This window comes from Piliocolobus tephrosceles, chromosome 2, assembly GCF_002776525.5.
Source record: "Piliocolobus tephrosceles isolate RC106 chromosome 2, ASM277652v3, whole genome shotgun sequence".
In the NCBI taxonomy this organism is placed as follows: Eukaryota; Metazoa; Chordata; class Mammalia; order Primates; family Cercopithecidae; genus Piliocolobus; species Piliocolobus tephrosceles.
The window spans coordinates 10,236,876-10,257,221 of record NC_045435.1 but is presented as its reverse complement, the minus strand read 5'-3'; the positions used below and the strand labels follow the sequence as shown (position 1 = coordinate 10,257,221).

Sequence of the window (20,346 nt, the reverse complement as noted above, 5' to 3'; positions counted from 1 at the left end):
CCTTTATAACATCATTATATTGCATACCAGGAAACAGGAAAAGCTTCAGAGATTTTTATAAACTCCTTTTGAGAAGTGTTCATAAATTATATGGGCACACAAGTTATTGCTTTATGGTAGAAAATATTGTAAATGAACATGTATATGAGAAAAATTTATAAAGATAAAACTATTCTTATACACTGCATTTGTTTGCTAAGGTAGCCATAACAAATAAGACAGGCTGTGTGGCTTAAGCAACAGACAATCTATTTTCTCACAGCTTTGCAGGCTAGAAGAATCAAGTTGTCAGCATTGTTGATTTCATTCTGAGGCCTGTGTCCTTGGTTTGTAGGTAGCCATCTTTTCCCTTGTTTTCACAAGGTCTGTCCTCTTTTTATCTGATCTCCTAATCGTCTCTTCTTATAAGGACATTAGTCATATTGAATTAGGACCCACTCATATGATCTCATTTTACCTTAATTACTCTTTAAAGACCCCATTTCTAAATGCAATCTCATTCTGAGGTCCTAGGTGTTGTGACTTCAACATATGAATATGTAGAAAGACAATTCAGCATAATATACACAAAGACAGCATATGGTGATATTTAAAATAAAATACATTGATTTGAATGTGTTGGAATAATACTCAGCAATAAAAATGAACAAAGTATTGATACACACAACTTGAATAAACCTCAATGGCACTATGCAGAGTGAAAAGCCTATTTCAAAAGGATGCATTCTGTATGATTCCACTCATATAATATTCTTGATATAATGTAATTATAGATATGGAAAACAGATTAGTGGTTGTCAGGGCTTAGAGATTTGTAGGAGGGCAGTGTGGCTAAGAAGTGGTAGATGGAGGGAGGACTGTGATGATAGTTGTATATCTTGATTATGGTGATAGTTACCTGACGCTACATATGTGATAAATTGACATGTATATGATTAATGTCATGTGCACACACACACACACACACAGACACACACACACACACACACATCCTGTGGATTGGACCAATGTCAATTTCCTAGTGTTCCCAGATATTATACATAAATTCACTTTGCTGATAATCTTCAGAAATGCCTCTAATAAATAAAGCAAAGCCATATAATGTTGTACACTAATAGTCTTTGTATTTACTATGTAATTTTCCTCTTCATTTAGCAAATAGTTCCACATCGTAGAATTTGCTTTATGGTTATTCGAAATAGAATTCCTATTCTCTTTTCTTTTCCTCTTTCCTTTTGTATCAACGAAATCTTGTCAAATATAGCTTCAACATAAAGTAGTTGAGAGTTTTCTGTTCCTCTCTGCTTTAGCAGATGATTTCTAAGGTTTTTATTGCTGCAGCCTTATCAAAAAATACAATCTAGTACAACAATTTTTAGCTACAGGGAAAAAAATTTAATTTCTGGACAAAACCAATATGTCACTTTAAATAAAGTAAATATGCTTACATAATTTCATACATACGGCAGCCTTTCATTCTAGGATTACAAAAGAGTATATTTAGTTCACATCTCTGCTTATCAGAAGGATAAAATATAAGTTGTGTTCCACTTTTAAAATGGGATAGTTCATTAAAAGTGTGTTGCTTATGGAAAAAAGATACATATCAAACATAAAATAAGAGATGGTACACATATATTGAAACTATATATTCTGGAAGGATAATATCATTAAGCAATTTGTTCCAATGATTTATCTTTGTTGAATATTAAGAAAAGATTATTGTTAATTTGATTTGATTTTGTTTTACATATAAATATTAAAATAATCAAAGTATATTTCTATTTTATTTGAAAGTACATAAAGATCCTAAACCAGCTAAAATATTGTCATGTATATACTAATAAAATATTATGACCGGACTTAAATATTAGCTTCTGCCTCCATTTCATAATTTCGAGAGATAGCAAGAAGGCCCCTCTTCTTGTGCCTGAAATTCTGAAGTTAGAGAATCACATCTGTGAAAGTGCAGATACTCCAGGTAAGGGTAGTGTTATGAAGCAATTCAATCTGTGGATCTATCAGATATCCTTTCCATATCCAAAGGAGTCAGAGTGTAGTGTTGAATTTAAAAAGAATTTATAGAAACTTAATGTTTCAGAACAAACTTCAAACTGATGCCATTTTGTTCCAGCTTTAAATGAAATAATTGTATTGCTTCAAATACAGGAAATAATTTGCCATCACTCCACTTGGAGTATCTTTGGGAATTCTCTTTTAACTGATTTAAGAGGCAATTGCAAAGATTATCTGATAACACATTACACTTTCATTGGACTGAGAGGACAAGAGTAAAATAGTTTACCTTCTCTATAGGTTACATACTGTTTTTATACAAAAACGCAAAAGTGATAAGTGTTATTCATACACTTTCAATTTATTTAACATATTTTTAGTGTATTCCTTGTGTATGATAGTGAGCCCTTATGTACTTTAAAGTCTGGTGGGAGTCAGTTAATAAGCAGGTAATTTCACAAATACGTAGTTAGTACTCCAGTAAGTACTGCTAAGGAGAAGCCTAGGGTGCTCTGAAAGCATATGTTTTCCAAATCTGGAGGATAAGGTTGGGGGGGGGGCATCTTACTCAGGAAGTAACATTTAAATTAAGTTCTGTTCTGAGGGATGAATAGAAAGTGATTAAGTAAAATGAGGCTGGAATAAGGGAAATAATTCTGAGTAGAAGGAACCAAGCAAAAGTTGGATAATGGAGGAATTAGAGGCTGATCATATATAAGATAGCGTATCATAGAAGTACAGCAGGATTTGGGGAAGGAGCTAAAGAGTTCATCTAAAATTTGGAAAAATTAATGGGTATCTGCAAATAGCTGAAACAAGTTAAAGAATCAGCCACGTGTCAGAAGATGCTGGAATCTTTCCAGGGCCACAAATAGGGAAAAGAAGTCAGACTAATAACATTGCTCTTGAGGTCATACTTACATGAGTATGGAAAAAATATTAGAGACCAAAAAATATAGACAGTTATATTAATTATTTGATCCTACTCTTATGTGTGCATATTGTGAAACGTGAAGATAGAGATGAAATAAATTGGCCTTGGTTTGCCTTTTCTATCATGTAGTTGACTATATATATTTTTTTCTCATATTTAAGAAATACTAAGAAAACCACATTAAACAAATCTGGCTTAATTGTTTGCTCTGTTTATAATTAAACAAATGTAAAAAATAATTTGAAATCACTTAGAACGACTTAGATGTAGTTAGGAGAAACATTCCTTGATTATTCTAAGTCTAGTTTGATACATAAGATTATAGAGTTAAAACTATGACTTTCATAATAAGGAATTTTGCAATAAATCTTAATTAACTGACTTCTACAATTCCTAAGATCTATATTTGCAACCTTCTGTTTTCATAGCTTATGTAAATGGTCTTGAAAGGTGTTTCATTTAGAGAGCAAAACAAGAAAGCGACATGCAGAAGACATTTGATTTTAATCTTCAGTGGATGATAGGAAAACGAAGGTGTGTAGTTCAGTAAAAAGTAATTATTCAGGTTTTAGACAGTAGAGGAAAACGTTAATCATGGATAGTCAACCTGAAACAAATTGTGTTTGTAGATATCCTGACATGTGCAAAAACCTTTAGGGACCATGTTCAAAGTGAAAGACATGGTAAATTACAAACCAATTCTGCTGATATTTGCTAAAGGGTCTTTAAAGCAATTATTGTCAGAACCAAGTTGTCCAATTCATTGGCATCTTAAAAAAATACACTCAGCACTCCCATCTCTGCCTTTGAGTGACCATTCTGTATAGGCCTGCCTTAGGCTTACATTGTGATTGCAGATTTCATGTATATGCTGTAGCAAGAATAACTAATTAAACCAACACTGAAAATATGTTTAAATCAACAGAAGTCTCTATATATGTATAAACTTGAGATGTCTATTTGGTTTACAGTTCACTGGATTTTGGAAATACAGTCTATCTCAAATGCCAAACTTTCACATGTTGCTGGAGTAAGTAATTAGGGATAGTGTAAACATTCTTCATCTTTATATTTGCATTTTAACGTATTTTATCTTCGAACATCTCTCACAGTCCTCACTGTGTTTTCAAAAATGCTCACAGCAAATATTCTTTTAAAAACCTATGCAATTCTATCCAAAGTAAAAAAAAAAAAAAAAAAAAAAAATCAGTGTGAAAGTTTTGAATGCTTGCTTACTAAAAATACATGAAATACAAGCCAGAGGCATGATAAGTTTTATTTTGTTTATTAAAACAGGCAATAACCCTGACTTTAAGAAATATGCTGTGTTATTTGTATTTTTCCAAATTTCTTATACATAGGCAAATTATATATTCAAAACCTAGACATATTGAAGTATAAAATATTTCTATCTTCAACAAAAGTATTGCTCCCCTGAAAAGTGCACTGGATGTTTTATTTATGGAAGAAATGTCAAACTAGCTAATTTTACTAAATCATGACTAGTAATGATTACATAATGATTATGGTGCAGCCAAATATTAAATTATAATCTAGGTGATTGTAAACTTTGTTTACACTCCTAAGAAACACCAAATTATTTCCAAGTCTAGCATCTTTTTGTGATGTACATCTTTTGAGTAATTGAAAACTATAGAAAAGTGCCTCAGACTTAGAAATTAGTTTTCTGAGAGTTGATTAGCAACTTTGCTCCAATCAGCAGCTGTAGAAATTCAACAACTGTTCTCAGATAGTTGTGTAAAACACTACAGTGTCACTATCTCACTGGACAATAATCATACATTTTTTTAAATAATTTGCCTTTCCAACCAATATATAAGCTTCCTGAGGGCATGGATGATGTATTATTCACTAAGAATATCCTCAATTTACATTGCCTATAACAATAAATCTCTACTGACTGCATTAATAGAGATTGAAGATGGTGTGAGTTAATTTTTCATTTGCTTAATTCATTAAAACGTATTTATTGACTGTTTAGTGTCTGCCAGGAACTGTTCTGTGTTCTAGGAATATAGCAATAAAGAGAAAAATAATTAACAGTGTTCCTGCTTTTACAGACATTATACTTTAGTGTTAAGAAGTGATAGGTCCCACGAGGAAGAACTAAACAGAGTAAGTGATTTGAAAATAAATGGTTAGCTTTATGCAGGGAAACCAAAAACACCTCTCTAACTTGACACTTGAGCAGATCATGAATTGAAGGGAAACTCTTGTAACTATATAAAAGAAGACTACCACAGGCAATGGATATAAAAAGAGCAAAGCCTTAAATTCAAGCAGGACTATGTCTGGAAAGTAACAAGAAAGTATTATGGCATGTGTATTCTTTAACGTATACTAAATTGCATGTTCACTAAATTCTCTGATTGTGTATCTACAACATATTCAACAAAGGATTTTAATCAACATTAAACCATGCTTTAATAGCAACTTTTCTCCGTGATCATGCATTGCTAAAGAAATGTGTTTGATCCTAAACTTGATTTCAAGCAGTTGGCTTTTAGAGTCATCAGCTGTTTTCTCTGAGGAATTCTCATTTGCACATTTTGCAGAAAAGGTGACTAAGTGTTTTCTTCAGCATAAAATAACAAGACCTTATTGCTGTTTTGGTGCCTCTACTACTATATTAACAATTTTAATGACATTTATCGGTTCCAAATTGAAAAACAGTCATAGAGATTCTTTAGTAAAATGTTTTAAATCCTGTAAAATTAAACCAGATTAGCAGATGTTTAAATAAATTGGAATTGAGTGTGTACATAATCATATTCTACATAATCTATAACTATCATATGATATAAGGCTCTACTTTATAGTTAGGCAAATGTCTAGCAAACTGGCACGTTTTCAATATAGTTCTTTGTTTGAAAATGGATGCCAATTTGATTTAATTAACTGAACTTTGCCTACAAAATAAATGAGATGATTAGGATAACTGATTTATTATGTTCTTAGTATTTAACACTGGGTTTTATTTGTGATTTTTTTTTTTTTTTGACCGAGTCTCGCTTTGTCAAACCCCAGGCTGGAGTGGAGTGGCATGATCTCGGCTCACTGCAACCTGTGTCTCCTGGCTTCAGGCAAGTCTCTGCCTCAGCCTCCCAAGTAGCTGGGATTGCAGGTGCCCGCCACCACCCCCAGCTATTTTTTTTTTTTTTTTTTTTTGTATATTTAGTAGAGACAGAGTTTCACCATGTTGGTCAGGGTGATCTTGAACTCCCAATCTCATGTTCCACCTGCCTTGGCCTCCCAAAGTACTGAGATTACAGGCATGAGCCACGGCATCTGGCCATTTGTGATATTTTCTAAAAGCCTCTTTGAAGTAAATATCCTTAAGGATTAAAACAGCATTGATGTGTAAGAATAAAACAAAATTATTTTCCAAGTGGACAGATTATTCTGATAATCATTAAAAATGTGATGTTTCTTCATAGCTAAAAATATTTCAATTGCAAAGATTGGAAAACTAATTGCTGACCTTTTAACCAGACAGAAATTCCACAGACCATCATTAGATGAGTGTTTTTTCTTCCATGTATTCCTCTGCACTTTTCTATTTATTTGGTTTAGATTCTAAAACAGTCAATCATCTACATAAATAATTTATGATGTCCAGTGAAAAATAAAAATGCAGGACCCTTTGTTCAAAAAGTAGGAAAAGGGAGTCATAAAAGGTACTGAAATACAGTGCTCTTTCTTTCAGTGATTTATCTCTCTCCACCTGGCACAATGTTTTTTGTTTGCCATTTAATGTCCCTCTAAGTAAAGAAAAAGTAAAATTTCAAATTATTTGCATTAAAATTCCCCGTTCATCTTTATATTGCTCAATGACCATTTTAAATGCAAATACAAGAACATTTAACATATGTGAAAACATCAAAATATACAAGTCTTTTTTCTGTAGTTGACCCCACATGCACCTGCTGTTCCCAAGTGTGTCTCAAGTAGGACAGAACAGAAAAATATCAGCCAGACTCAGGAAGGTCGGGAAGTAAAAGAGAGGGTCCCTTAAAACATAGAGCCTGCCCAGAGAGCACTCGCTCTGTACCAGGGGTACTTGAACAGAAGAATGATGACACTCCCACGTTCCCAGGGCCCTGCTTCAGGACTGCAGCTGCCTTTCTAACCCACAATGGGAGACCATCAGTGGTCTTCAAATCTCCTCCTTGGTAGGTGAGAGACCTGCTTGCATTAAGACATGAAATCTGCAGAGCAGAAACAGCTACACACACACTCTCTCTCTCTCTGTCTCTCTCTCTCTCTCTCTCTCACACACACACACACACACGATGCTCCAGGGTTAGCAGATCCAACCTAGACCCTTTCCTTGATGTCCAGATCCCTCACTGGGGAAAGTGAACTGGCAACCCAGGAATGTGGTCCTCCCCACACTGAGGTCAATATATTCACCTAACCTAGGCAGACTATGACAGCAATCACAGGGCAGGGTAGGGATTGGAAGACTGCATGGCTGAGAGTTGGGGAGTGTGCCAGGGAGAACACATCCTGTGGATGTGGTAAAGTAGTGGGAGGCTGGACCTACATCCCAGAGCCCAGGCATCGTGCTCCCAGCACATGCTCCATTGCCCCATTTGTATTCACTTTAAAAATATGAGTATAAAGATAAAAATTATTAAGAATTTCAATGGCATTAGCTGAGCATTAAACCCTAAGAGAGCTGGGAGAGCTGTGCATCTGCATAAGCCATGCATTCATGAAGCCAGCCTTGAAAACATTTTACAAAATGGTAATATCATTGTTTTTCAAATTTACCTCTTGGCGTTACTCAGCAAACCAATATAATCAATGATTCTGACACACTAAATATTGAGCTATCTGTTATGTAGTGGGAAAAAAAAAAGATGCATGTGTGAGTGTTTGAGACATGATGCTTGCTATGGAGCCGCTAACGGTCTTTTATTCTTTAAAATTTGGAAGTGAAAGTTTGTCTAAGTGAAAAAAAAAAACTAAATTAAATATATAATATCTGATTCAATATACATTTTCAAGAACTGACTGCCTGAAATATTATTTAGTACACAAGCCCTTAAAATATGTAGGAAGTAATAAATGATTAAATAGTGATGTGACAGGCAGTGCATGTTGACATTTTACTTATTTAATGAAAGAAAGCCTAGTTGTTTGACCACACATTTATTCTGTTAGGCAGTGAGCAAAGCTTTTACTAATGAAAGATTAAAAACAGAAAAAAAATTGAAAGAGAGTTCCATGATTTGACTAATGCTCTTCTAATTATTTTGACATTCTAATAGATCTAAGGGTGGATTTCAGTTATCGATAATTTTATGCTCTGCTATATATTGTTATACTTAGTCACTTTCAGGATGTGTTCTAAAATATAAAAGTGTTTTTCCCTTCAAAATAATTATGACAGAAATTGAACTTATTTGTATTCATTCTTTCATATTGTAATTCAGCTTACATATTTCTTAAATAATCTTTTATTAAAGCAAGTAAATATTATTCCAAGGATGATAGATATATCTGTAATATATAAATAGAAATGTGCTTTATGTTCTTTTTCATTTTGTTTTTTGCAAAAAATATTTAATCTTCTGCTGACAGTAATTATCTTAAATATGTATTAGTTTATACTCTATAATGCTCATATGAATGGATGCCCTCCTATTTTAACTTCCTGTTTCAAGGCTTCTTTATATAAATAGTGGATGTTTGGCCATTGTCTGTCTACGAGTTGTTCAGATTATATTTTAACCTATTTGGTAGTTATGCCCTGTATCATAATTTGATATTTTTAAGTTTATTATGTTTTATAAACATAAATATGTTGATCAGCTCTAGATAGGGATTACACAGATTCCTAGAAATTTGGAATAGATTTCTCATTCTATTTTTATGAGAATAAATGTTTAATACACTGAGCAATTTTGAATATTTAAAATCTTTATCTGCTGTTTTTCTTTAGCTGTTTTACAAAATGTGAGATACTTGTATTAAGAGGTAAAAAAATACTATTTGAAATGCAACTTAAATATGTATATATTTATGTGTTTTTCTTTTTTGTTTGTTTTTGAAGCAGAGTCTTGCCCTGTCGCCCAGGCTGGAGTGCAATGGCGCGATCTCGGCTCACTGCAACCTCTGTCTCCTGGGTTCAAGCGATTCGCTTGCCTTAACCTCCCAAGTAGCTGGGACTATAGGCGCATGCCACCACGCCAGGGTAATTTTTTGTATTTTTAGTAGAGACGAGGTTTCACCATGTTAGCCATCATGGTCTCGATATCCTGGCCTCGTGATCCTCAGCCTCCCAAAATGCTGGGATTACAGGCATGAGCCACTGCACCCTTAAATTAATATTTAAATTTAAACTATAACTGATGTGCAAAATTATTTCCTAAAATAAATTATTTTCCACTTTCTGAATTGTGTTAACCAAATTTCTGCCAGCTCATATTAGTTTTACGCCTATATTATAAAGTGATGGTTTTCACATGCTTGAAATAACCTAAAGAGAATGTAGAGTTCAGTTACTAGTCATGAGGCAAGACGCACATATTCCCTTCTCAAATAAATATTATTTTTATCCTATTTCAAAGATCTCTAAGAAATGTTTTTAATCCCCTTGTAATCTTTCAACTGACGCTTTAAAGATGGTCTTCCCGAAATATCTCACCTAAAACCTTCCTGCAACTAGCAGAAATGTTAGCTTATTTAAGAGGAAAACAGAAAAAATAAATTGCACTTCAGGAGATAGAAGGTCACCATCCCCTGAATCGTCACTCTTTGTAGACAGGAAGACCATCAGTATAACATTCTAGTTAGATCATGACTACTTATTTCCAATTTGCAAGTTTGTCATCACCCATCACCACCCACCTTCTTTCACTGTTCTACAATTCTGTATTTTTGGTAGAATGAAGAAGTGTCCTTCATGAATGTTCACAAATCTTTAAGGGGCCACAAAGAAGTGACAGTATATCAGACTAACAATTTTTCCAGAGATACATCCGGGATGTACATCTGGGATGTATGCGTGTGTGTGTGTGTGTGTGTGTGTTTTCAAAATAACCTGAAAGCCTCTCAGTTATTCTCTCAACTGAATGCTATGAAAACGTTAGGTTCCAGAGGAGAAGACTCATCTCCAAAATAAGAATGAGATTCACTTCTGTGAAGAAAGTCATTGGTAGCTTGATGGGGGTGGTATTGAATCTATAACTTACCTTGGGCAGTATGACCATTTTCATGATATTGATTCTTCCTATCCATGAGTATGGCATGTTCTTCCATTTGTTTGTGTCCTCTTTTATTTCACTGAGCAGTGGTTTTCTTCACAGAATTGGGAAAAACTGCTTTAAAGTTCATGTGGAACCAAAAAAGAGCCTGCATTGCCAAGACAATCCTAAGCCGAAAGAACAAAGCTGGAGGCATCACGCTACCTGACTTCAAACTATACTACAAGGCTACAGTAACCAAAACAGCATGGTACTGGTACCAAAACAGAGATATAGACCAGTGGAACAGAACAGAGTCCTCAGAAATAATACCACACATCTATAGCCATCTGATCTTTGACAAACATGAGAAAAACAAGAAATGGGGAAAGGATTCCCTATTTAATAAATGGTGCTGGGAAAATTGGCTAGCCATAAGTAGAAAGCTGAAACTGGATCCTTTCCTTACTCCTTATACGAAAATTAATTCAAGATGGATTAGAGACTTAAATGTTAGACCTAATACCATAAAAACCCTAGAAGAAAACCTAGGTAATATCATTCAGGACATAGGCATGGGCAAGGACTTCATGTCTAAAACACCAAAAGAAATGGCAACAAAAGCCAAAATTGACAAATGGGATCTAATTAAACTAAAGAGCTTCTGCACAGCAAAAGAAACTACCATCAGAGTGAACAGGCAACCTACAGAATGGGAGAAAATGTTTGCAATCTACTCATCTGACAAAGGGCTAATATCCAGAACCTACAAAGAACTCAAACAAATTTACAAGAAAAAAACAAACAACCCCATCAAAAAGTGGGCAAAGGATATGAACACATTTCTCAAAAGAAGACATTCACACAGCCAACAGACACATGAAAAAATGCTCATCATCACTGGCCATCAGAGAAATGCAAACCAAAACCACAATGAGATACCATCTCACACCAGTTAGAATGGCAATCATTAAAAAGTCAGGAAACAACAGGTGCTAGAGAGGATGTAGAGAAATAGGAACACTTTTACACTGTTGGTGGAATTGTAAACTAGTTCAACCATTATGGAAAACAGTATGGCAATTCTTCAAGTATCTAGAACTAGAAGTATCCTATGACTCAGCCATCCCATTACTGGGTATATACCCAAAGGAATATAAATCATGCTGCTATAAAGACACATGCACACGTATGTTTGTTGCGGCACTATTCACAATAGCAAAGACTTGGAATCAACCCAAATGTCCATCAGTGACAGACTGGATTAAGAAACTGTGGCACATATACACCATGGAATACTATGCAGCCATAAAAAAGGATGAGTTTGTGACCTTTGTAGGGACATGGATGCAGCTGGAAACCATCATTCTCAGCAAACTATCACAAGAACAGGAAACCAAACACCCCATGTTCTCACTCATAGGTGGGATTTGAACAATGAGATCACTTGGACTCGGGAAGGGAAACATCACACACCGGGGCCTATTATGGGGAGGGGGGAGGGTGAGGGATTGCATTGGGAGTTATACCTGATGTAAATGACGAGTTGATGGGTGCTGACGAGTTGATGGGTGCAGCACACCAACATGGCACAGGTGTACATATGTAACAAACCTGCATGTTGTGCACATGTACCCTAGAACTTAAAGTAAAATAAAAAAAAATAAAAAATAAAAAAAAAGAATGGGATTCACAAAATTAAGGGAACTTCTTCAAAATCGGAGTGCTTTCACCATGTTTATTCTGGCAGCAGTAATGTTTCCTCCAGGGAATATTCAGCAAAGGGAAAAAGAAAGCCACTATCACAAATAATGTGCAGGTCATGGTGATGAATAAATTTTGAGTTTTATTTTTCTCTTATCATTCAAACCCTTAACATTTGCAACTCAAACCCTCAAAATAGGGATGTGTTTATTCCGTAAAATCTATGCCTTTAAAACATTTATTTTTGTAAAATCCATAAAATGAAATCTATGCTAAAATACTACAGGGTGGTATAGCTTCTTTTATATGTCTAAGCTGAACCTAATGCAGACATGCTAAAAACATATAACACATTTTGAAAGACTCAAATAATTAGCACTTTAAATGTAGCATAAATAAAAATAAAGAGATTTTTTGCTTATGTCAAATTTTAACAGCATATAGTGAAGATAAAGTTGTAGCAGTTTATATTAAAATCTCATTAGACACTATTGCCTTAAATTATTGAAGTAATAAAACTATAAAAGTAGATTTTCAGTAAATGACATGCCATATAATTTATCACTATTCTAAAAGTAGATATTAGATGTAGCCAAATTATGAAAACTCGTTTAGTTCTTTGTTAAATAAAATTTTTAAAATACACTTAATATAATGTAATTTTTGTCATCCATTTTCAAAATAGAAGAAGAATACATAATAATGGATGAAATGCAGAAAAATAATCAAATTGCATTAGGTTTCTGAAGACCTTATGATATGGCCTCTTTCCTCATTTATGAAGATTTAAAGTGTTAATGACCCGTCAAAGCAGAGAGCCTCATTCTCCTACTGCAGTCTAGAACTGAATGTCATTCTCTAAACTTTTCACAATGAATGTTTCATTGCTTTATTTCTCTATTAATTTAAATTTTATTCTGTATTTTCGTATTTTTTTAATGTTCCCTCTTTGGTGTCTCACAGTTGGTCTCTGCCTTGGGTGGAAGGAATGAACTAATGTATCTACCGTCATGTGACTTTTTAACTAATGATAGTTCATCAAGGTGTAAGAAATGCCACAGAGTATGGGAAAAGTTATCCTTTATTTGACATGAATTTGGCCAATAGGGACCTGATTTTCAGGAAAAGTATAATTTTTAAGGTCAAAAGTGCAAAATCATTGTTGCCTATTTATTCAACAACTAGGAAGACTAATTATGTTTAGGATTTAAGCTAGCCAAACACTCAGATTGTACACTGTCTAAACTTAACACAGATATGGCAAACGAATGGTATTGCTCTACTGTATTTTGCATTAAAAAGCTTTATTTATGTTTAATATTCGTTTTTCAGTAACTAATCATTTTTCTCCTGGTTGCATTTCTTCATTGAAATTTTACTTAGTTTTCTATTTAAAAGTTTTCTTATGAGATGTGGTGGCAGGTTTCCATAATACTTGACAAAAATTCAGGGTGTTGTGTTTATATAGTGAAATGTCATTTGTTGCTAGGATAATGTAGTTGTTACATAAATATAAACTATAGTGCTGCTCCATTTGGATATGGAAACTTTTTAACATGGATTCTCATCCAGGAATGTCTTCTTAAAATGTGGGACGTATATTTAATCAAAATCAACTAGTGAATAATTAGCTTATACATCAGAAATTATTTGTGTTTCCTATGAGAGCATAAAAAGTTTCTGATTAAAGAACCTGAAGAGATAGTCTTGAAAGAAGTCCTTACCACACAAAGAGATTTAATATAGGATAAAGAATATATCTCAAACTAATGAGAAAGTACATCAGTGAATAAAATTTGTTGAGGGAAATCTATTATTTAGAATACTCCAAATCAAATCATTAACTAGGAAGATACCCTAAAACAAATTTTAAATGTTCAAACAGATATGATAAAAATAAAATCTTAAGAAGAGGTGCATATAGGTGTGAATATAAATAATGATCAGAGAAGTTATAAAAAATTGCAAAGCAAAAAACATGTGGCTTTAATGGGAATTTCATACATCGAAATTTATTATAAACAAAATGAAAATAAAGGGTAAGGTGGGGAAAACATTTTTAATGAATAGACCATGGTAAAAATTGGCAAAAGACAGGAGTGATCAATTCTCAGAAAAAAAGGCAATTGCCTAATATGCATTACAAAAAAACTTCACTCTTGCTGCAAATCAGAGAAATGCAAATTAAAACGGTAGTGGTAGGCAATGTTTTTCCATCAAATTGGACTCGTTGATTTTTCTTTGGAAAATGGCAATGCTCTGACTGCTTAGCATATGATTTGGTCAAAATCTTCCTATCACTGCAGGAATAACTGTAAAATTACATGGTATTGTATATCTAGCACTTTAACATTATTATACTCTCTAAATCCACTACTAGGCATTGTCAGTTTTTAGGAAAGATAATATGAGTAGAAAAACTGTATGTGTATAGAAAAATTTATCATTTATAATTGGGAAGGGTATATATATCCTAAATGACCGAAAGTAAACAATAAATACAAGGTACTATGTCTGTGAGATGGAATGACAAGTCTAGTGAATGAGAATAATGTTTATAATATTGTGTTAAGTGTAGCAGGATTAGAAACCCTATATACACTGTTACCCCAGTTATGTGACAATTGATGTACATACATGGATACATGGTCATAAGGAAATAAATATTAAATTTATGAAGTGTTACCAATATTTTTCTCTGTGTGGTGTGTTTATGGTTGACTATTTTTGTAAAATTATTTGCAAAGTCCTTTATGATCTTATCTTGCTTATCCTTTCATAACTGCTTATATTTACCCTATCACAGTGCGTAACTATACTCTGCATTTCAATTGCATGTCAATATTTTCTATTGGACAATCAACAAATGTTAATATCTCCATGGTCTACCATAGCACCTGTCACATAAAATCTGTGCATTAAATATTTGCTAAATAAATTAGTGATTGTGTGTGAGTATATATACATACATACATAACATACACACACACACACACACAGAATGTCTATTATACTCACAGTGGAACCTTTTAAAATTTCAATGTTATGATACTTTTGCCCGTTGGTGGTAAAGTGCTCACTCAGGACATCAACAGTAAGCATTCTGTTCATGGATTCAACATCCTGCGACAGACTTACAGAAGGCGTTGTGTTCAGTTGTACAAACCTAAGCATCAACGCCCAGAAAATAGACAGGAAAGATTATTGTCTATTTGCTTTTATGAATCTCTCAGGCCCCAAATTTTATATCCTGTTTACATAGTTTAGTCTGCTATTTACCATCTGCATACTCGTGAATTTATAACTCATAATTACATTATTTTTTTCCTGTTGAAATGACCAGTAGTTTAGTCATGTATAGAGGTGGGAAACAGCTGGTCAAAATCTGATGAACTCTGTGTTCTGGTCCCTAAACTGTTACTATCCAGCTGTGTAAATTCAGTGAAGTTATTTAATCTCTCCGGACCTCAGATTCTGCATCTACAAAATAAGTATCTTGCATGAGATAACATGATGAGCAAGCAAATACTCACTAACTGTGTAGTCTTTTCATATTTGCAATCAACATTCCACATCATTCTAAAGACTTTATCTAACAGAAGTAAGAAAATGACAGTTTATAAATATGCAAGAACTTTTCCACACCTCCACTAAAAGGACACCTCTCTTAAAATCCTATTTTAACTTTTCATACATACAGGTCCTGCTGGAGGCTCTACATTGTAATATTTTGAGGTATGCTTGAAATTTTGCTGTGGTGACTTAAAGTTGTGCTGTTGTTTTTAGAAGGTAAACAAGTATCTCAGTAGTGTCTCCTCCCATATTAAAGTCTGTATCCTTTGAGAAGAAAATAAAAATCCTTATAGTTTTTGAAAAATAAAAAATACACTATATTTAAAACCTCGCTATATCTGGTTCAAGTTGGCATTTGAAAAAAAATCTATGTAAATAGAAATAATTTTAGTTCTTAAGGCATAACAATAAGCATATCTTCTCTGCATTTTTTTTTTTTTTACAATCCACTCTGTCACTTTCAACCTTAACCTTTTTTTGTTTGTTTGTTTACTATTTGTTTTTATCACAAATGTATTTCTCAAGATTGTGCCTAAGGAAGTTTCTTCAAAGTGATTTAGGTGTGTCCTTCATTTCATCACTTAATTCGATGATGCAATACTTTCGAAATAGAATTTTGTCTTTCGACAGTATAATGTAAGCTCCATGAGGGGTGGATTTTTCCCAGTGTATTTTATTGTGTTGCTCACTCTATCCCTGGAGCCTCGAATGGTATGACATATAAAGTTGACGCTCAGCAAATGTTTGTTTAATAAACTGAGGAGCAAGCAATTATTAAGCCGTAATGCATGAGTACTCTGTGCTGTCATACAGTAGAAGTAAGAAAGGAAGAGGTAGTGTTGTCTAACTCAAATGCTTTACTTACTCTAATTGAGAAGACAAGGTTAGCAGACCAAAAATGCTAGTGAGAAAAAAAAAAAGTATACTTTTTTTTTTTTCTTTTTTTTGGAGACAGGGTCTCCCTCTGTTGCCCAGGCTGGAGTGCAGTGGCACAATCTCAGCTCACTGCAACCTCTGCCTCCTGGGTTCAAGCGATTCTTCCACCTCAGCCTCCTCAGTAGCTGGGATTACAGGCACATGCCACCACACCTGGCTAATTTTTGTATTTTCAGTAGAGACAGGGTTTCACCAAATTTGTCAGGCGGGTCTGGAACTCCCAACCTCAGGTTATCCGCCCACCTCAGCCTCCCAAAGTGCTGGGATTACAGGTGTGAGCCACCGCGCCCAGCCAGGAAGTGTATCTTAAGTAACGTGTTAAATTATAAGATACAAATTGTAAATGCTTTAGTTTAGAGGAGGAAAGAAAAGCGTAACTAAGCTGGAACAATTCCTGGAGGAGCTTTATCCTAAAGGAAGAATAGCATTTGGGTTGCCCTAACACAGTGTGGAGATTTGGGATCATAAAGTCAGACAGGAAGAACAAATTTTCACAATTTCTTTCTGTCAGGGTTATAGAAAAGTCAAATTCTTCACGTCCATATCTGAAGAAGCCTTCACTAAGTCAAGATTTACACCACAGTCAGACTTTGATAAGAAAGTTACAGAATCATGCTCATTCACTTTAGGAGACAATTTGCCCACAGAATTATAAGCTAGGTCTAGTAGCAATGTTATATTCTGCTTCCTCAAATATGAGCAATGCTGGATAGAGTTTTGAATATCAAAGATGAGATTTCCCAGTAGGATAAGCTTGCTTTTGGGGATTGTTCTTTTAAGGAAGACTTAGCAAAAATAGTTTTCATCTGGGAACAAATTCACATGGCACTGTTACAAGATGCACAGTTTTGATCGTGATTTATAAATAGCCATTAGGGTAGAATACTGGTTGTCTTCCCACAGCAATATCTCTGAGCATGAAGCACTTTTTGGTCAAGCCCCTAGGATTTATCTGCAGGGCATTCAGTTATAAAACCGTTTTTCATCGATCTCAGCTGTTGAGAACTTAACTGTAGCTTATTTTCACTTTGATTTTGAAATCTATAAATGCCAGTCACAGCATTTAAGAACTAAAATCATTGGCACAGGAATTTAAATGAAGAGTGATAAATCAAGGCTGCCAGTGGCTACTGCTTCAGCCAGATGCAAACACCACAACCACAGTGTTTAATAGCTTTGCATGCCTAATTTCAAATTAAGTGTGACAAATTAGGCAGGAAGTTAATTACTATCTTGAAACAAATAGTCTAATGTTGATTGGGAAGGGCATCATAAAGCTGTGTTTTACCTAAACAGGATACCCAGAGGAAATATTAGAAAATAGAGATGTACAAATAATGATTAGTTCAGGTTAAAAACAAAGCAGGGCTGGGGATGGGCAGCATTTATTATGTGACTAGTTGGATGAACCCAGGTATATGAAAAAGGACTTCCCTCTAAGAACAGCTTTTCTAGTCTAAGAAAACAAGGAAGTAAATGGACAGATTCATTAGAATCTTAGTACCTATATGGTAGATAAGGTGAGAGGTTTGAGAGTCAAATACACCATATCTCTACCACTGTTGGCCAGACACTAGAATGCCTGTCAGCTCTTCCCATGGCTAATGTGCAAAAATGAACAATTACACATCAAGTTATGGCAGATATGCTAAAATGAATAATTACACATAATGTGACCTTAAAAACCTGGAGATGTTATACATCACAAATTTTTTTAACTTGTCTCTCATTTGTTTTTCTCTATTTATATTCCTGACTCCTAATGTCTTTAGATATTTATAGGACAACAGCTTTTTCTTTAAGTGACTTCCTACTTGACCTAATGATTTTTAGTGGTGTTTGAGGGAATGTTTCAAGAGAGAACCTGTTCTTTGGAGTTCAGATTAATTTTAAGAAAGATGTGGTGCAACCTTCATTCAATGGGATCAAGTCCCAAAGCACTTAATTGTCAGATACTCTTCCAAGACTTTATTTATATTAAATCATTAAACAAACCAACCCAATGACATGCTACTATTGACATTTTCCAGATGAGGAAACAGACACAGCTAGACTAAAAAAAATGTCAAGATTACATAGTTAACACATGGACAAACTAGAATTTGTAAGCAAGAAATCTGGGTCCAGAGAGGGAGCTCTTAACCATTAGGACATTTTGAGACCTGGACCTAGGGAGAGCCATAGTTCTTAGTTATAAAACCCTTGTTATTTAGTCATAAGTTACTCAAACCATTCTTCTTGCTTCTCTACTTATTGCTAGCCAGAAACATACTTTCATCAAAAAATAAATAATGAAAAGATTAAGATAGCTTTTAGCAGACTCTTTAGAAAATATGATGAGCCATCACAGTAAATGTATGTACTACTGGTGGCTTCTTAGCTATCCTTGGAGTGCATGAGCTTTTCTAGTCTCTCACTGCAATATCTTGCCTAAATTGGAGCAGGCTATAAATTGAAGGAGGATATTGAAACTCTAAATTACCCTCTGTTTTTATAAAGAAAAAAAATGGCCTTTGTTCTTTCATTATATTTGATCTTGATCTTGAAATAAGTATTTTTGCTATTCATAAATATTTGTATGTTTATAATATGACACATTTTATAAATGTAAAGGGAAAGTTAAGTTAAAAGATATATTTAATCAAGGAAAACTTCAAATTTAGAATGAATATATTCCCTGGTAAACCTCTACACATTTTACTGTAGTCAATTATTAAAATACTCTGCATAATTAGCATTTTTTATAAAAGGTGATGTTAACTGCTAAGCAGAATCAATATTTATTGACCATACCTACAGTATAATCTGGTTTATAGATATGTTTCTGGGGAAGACATAATTATTTTAAAGAAGAAGTGTTTAAAAATGTTGTCATAGCTTATTTAAATAATTTACTTTTTTATTAGAAATAAATTCATTGATGAAGGTATTCATATATATTTGTTCAATAAAGGAATATATGATTAAATAAAGGAATGCACTTTAAATTTTCATGAATTTTTTTTACAGTGCCTTCCAATTAAAGGGATACACACACACCCCTGTAGGCAAATAAGGTTTGCAAACCAACACACAATGCAATTACTTACTTTTCTTATAATAATGTAATAAAATATACAATAATATAAGCAAGGTGTTGTACTTAGGAAATAGTTTCAATAAAGAATCTAATAATTTAAATTTATGTATTAACATGCTTATTAAAGTTTAGAATAAAAATATTTTTAAGTCACAGAACTTTGCATGCTTATATCAAAGCTGTTTTGTAAGTTATACCATCTTTTGTTATAATTGTAACATTCGAAGTTAAAAGAAGAAAACTAAGGTGAGGTGTGCGTTGTTAGAAAGGATAGTATAATGTGTGGCAGGTAAACATGAGACCAAAGGTCTGTGACTCCTGGTTTGTATTCTAATTCTGTTCACAAATTTGGGTGAATTTGGACATCATTGTAGTTTTCTGTACCAATGCTATTTATTGACATTAACAAAGCAGTTTCAATATTGAGAATAATGAAGATTTGATAAAGATGCCAGATCTCTGTATGCGTCGCCCCAGAATCTAACTTTTTTCTGTAAAGAGCAAGATAGTAAATATTTTTGGCTGTGCAGGTTATACATTTTCTGTCAGACTACTCAACTCTTTCCTTGTACTATGAAAGTGTTACAGGATCTTTGGGGTGTCGCTTTCCTGGCCGGAAACCTCTGTGGCCTGTGGTGCCTTTGCCCAAGTTTTGCTCAGTTTCGCTGGGCTCATTCCGTCCTCTCAGCCTGGCTGGCTTCCCTTGGCTCATGATGCCAGCATGGATCCCATGCCTCCAAGGGAGAATGCAAGTCAGGCGTGGAGTGGCAAGAAGTGTGTCTGTGAGCATGGGGTCCGGCCATTGCGCACAGCCGGACATGCTGGCTGCTTCCACGGGGCCGACGGCTCCAGGTTGCCGGCACGGGCGGCTCCAGGTTGCCGGCACGGGC

General features: G+C 34.2%; 1 protein-coding gene across 1 annotated transcript in view; it reads left to right on the top strand.

Moving 5' to 3' along the window:
- The window catches only part of EPHA6 (EPH receptor A6), a 941,742-nt gene that overhangs the window by 422,525 nt on the left and 498,871 nt on the right, over positions 1–20,346 (top strand). The gene's annotated exons all lie outside the window — the stretch shown is intronic.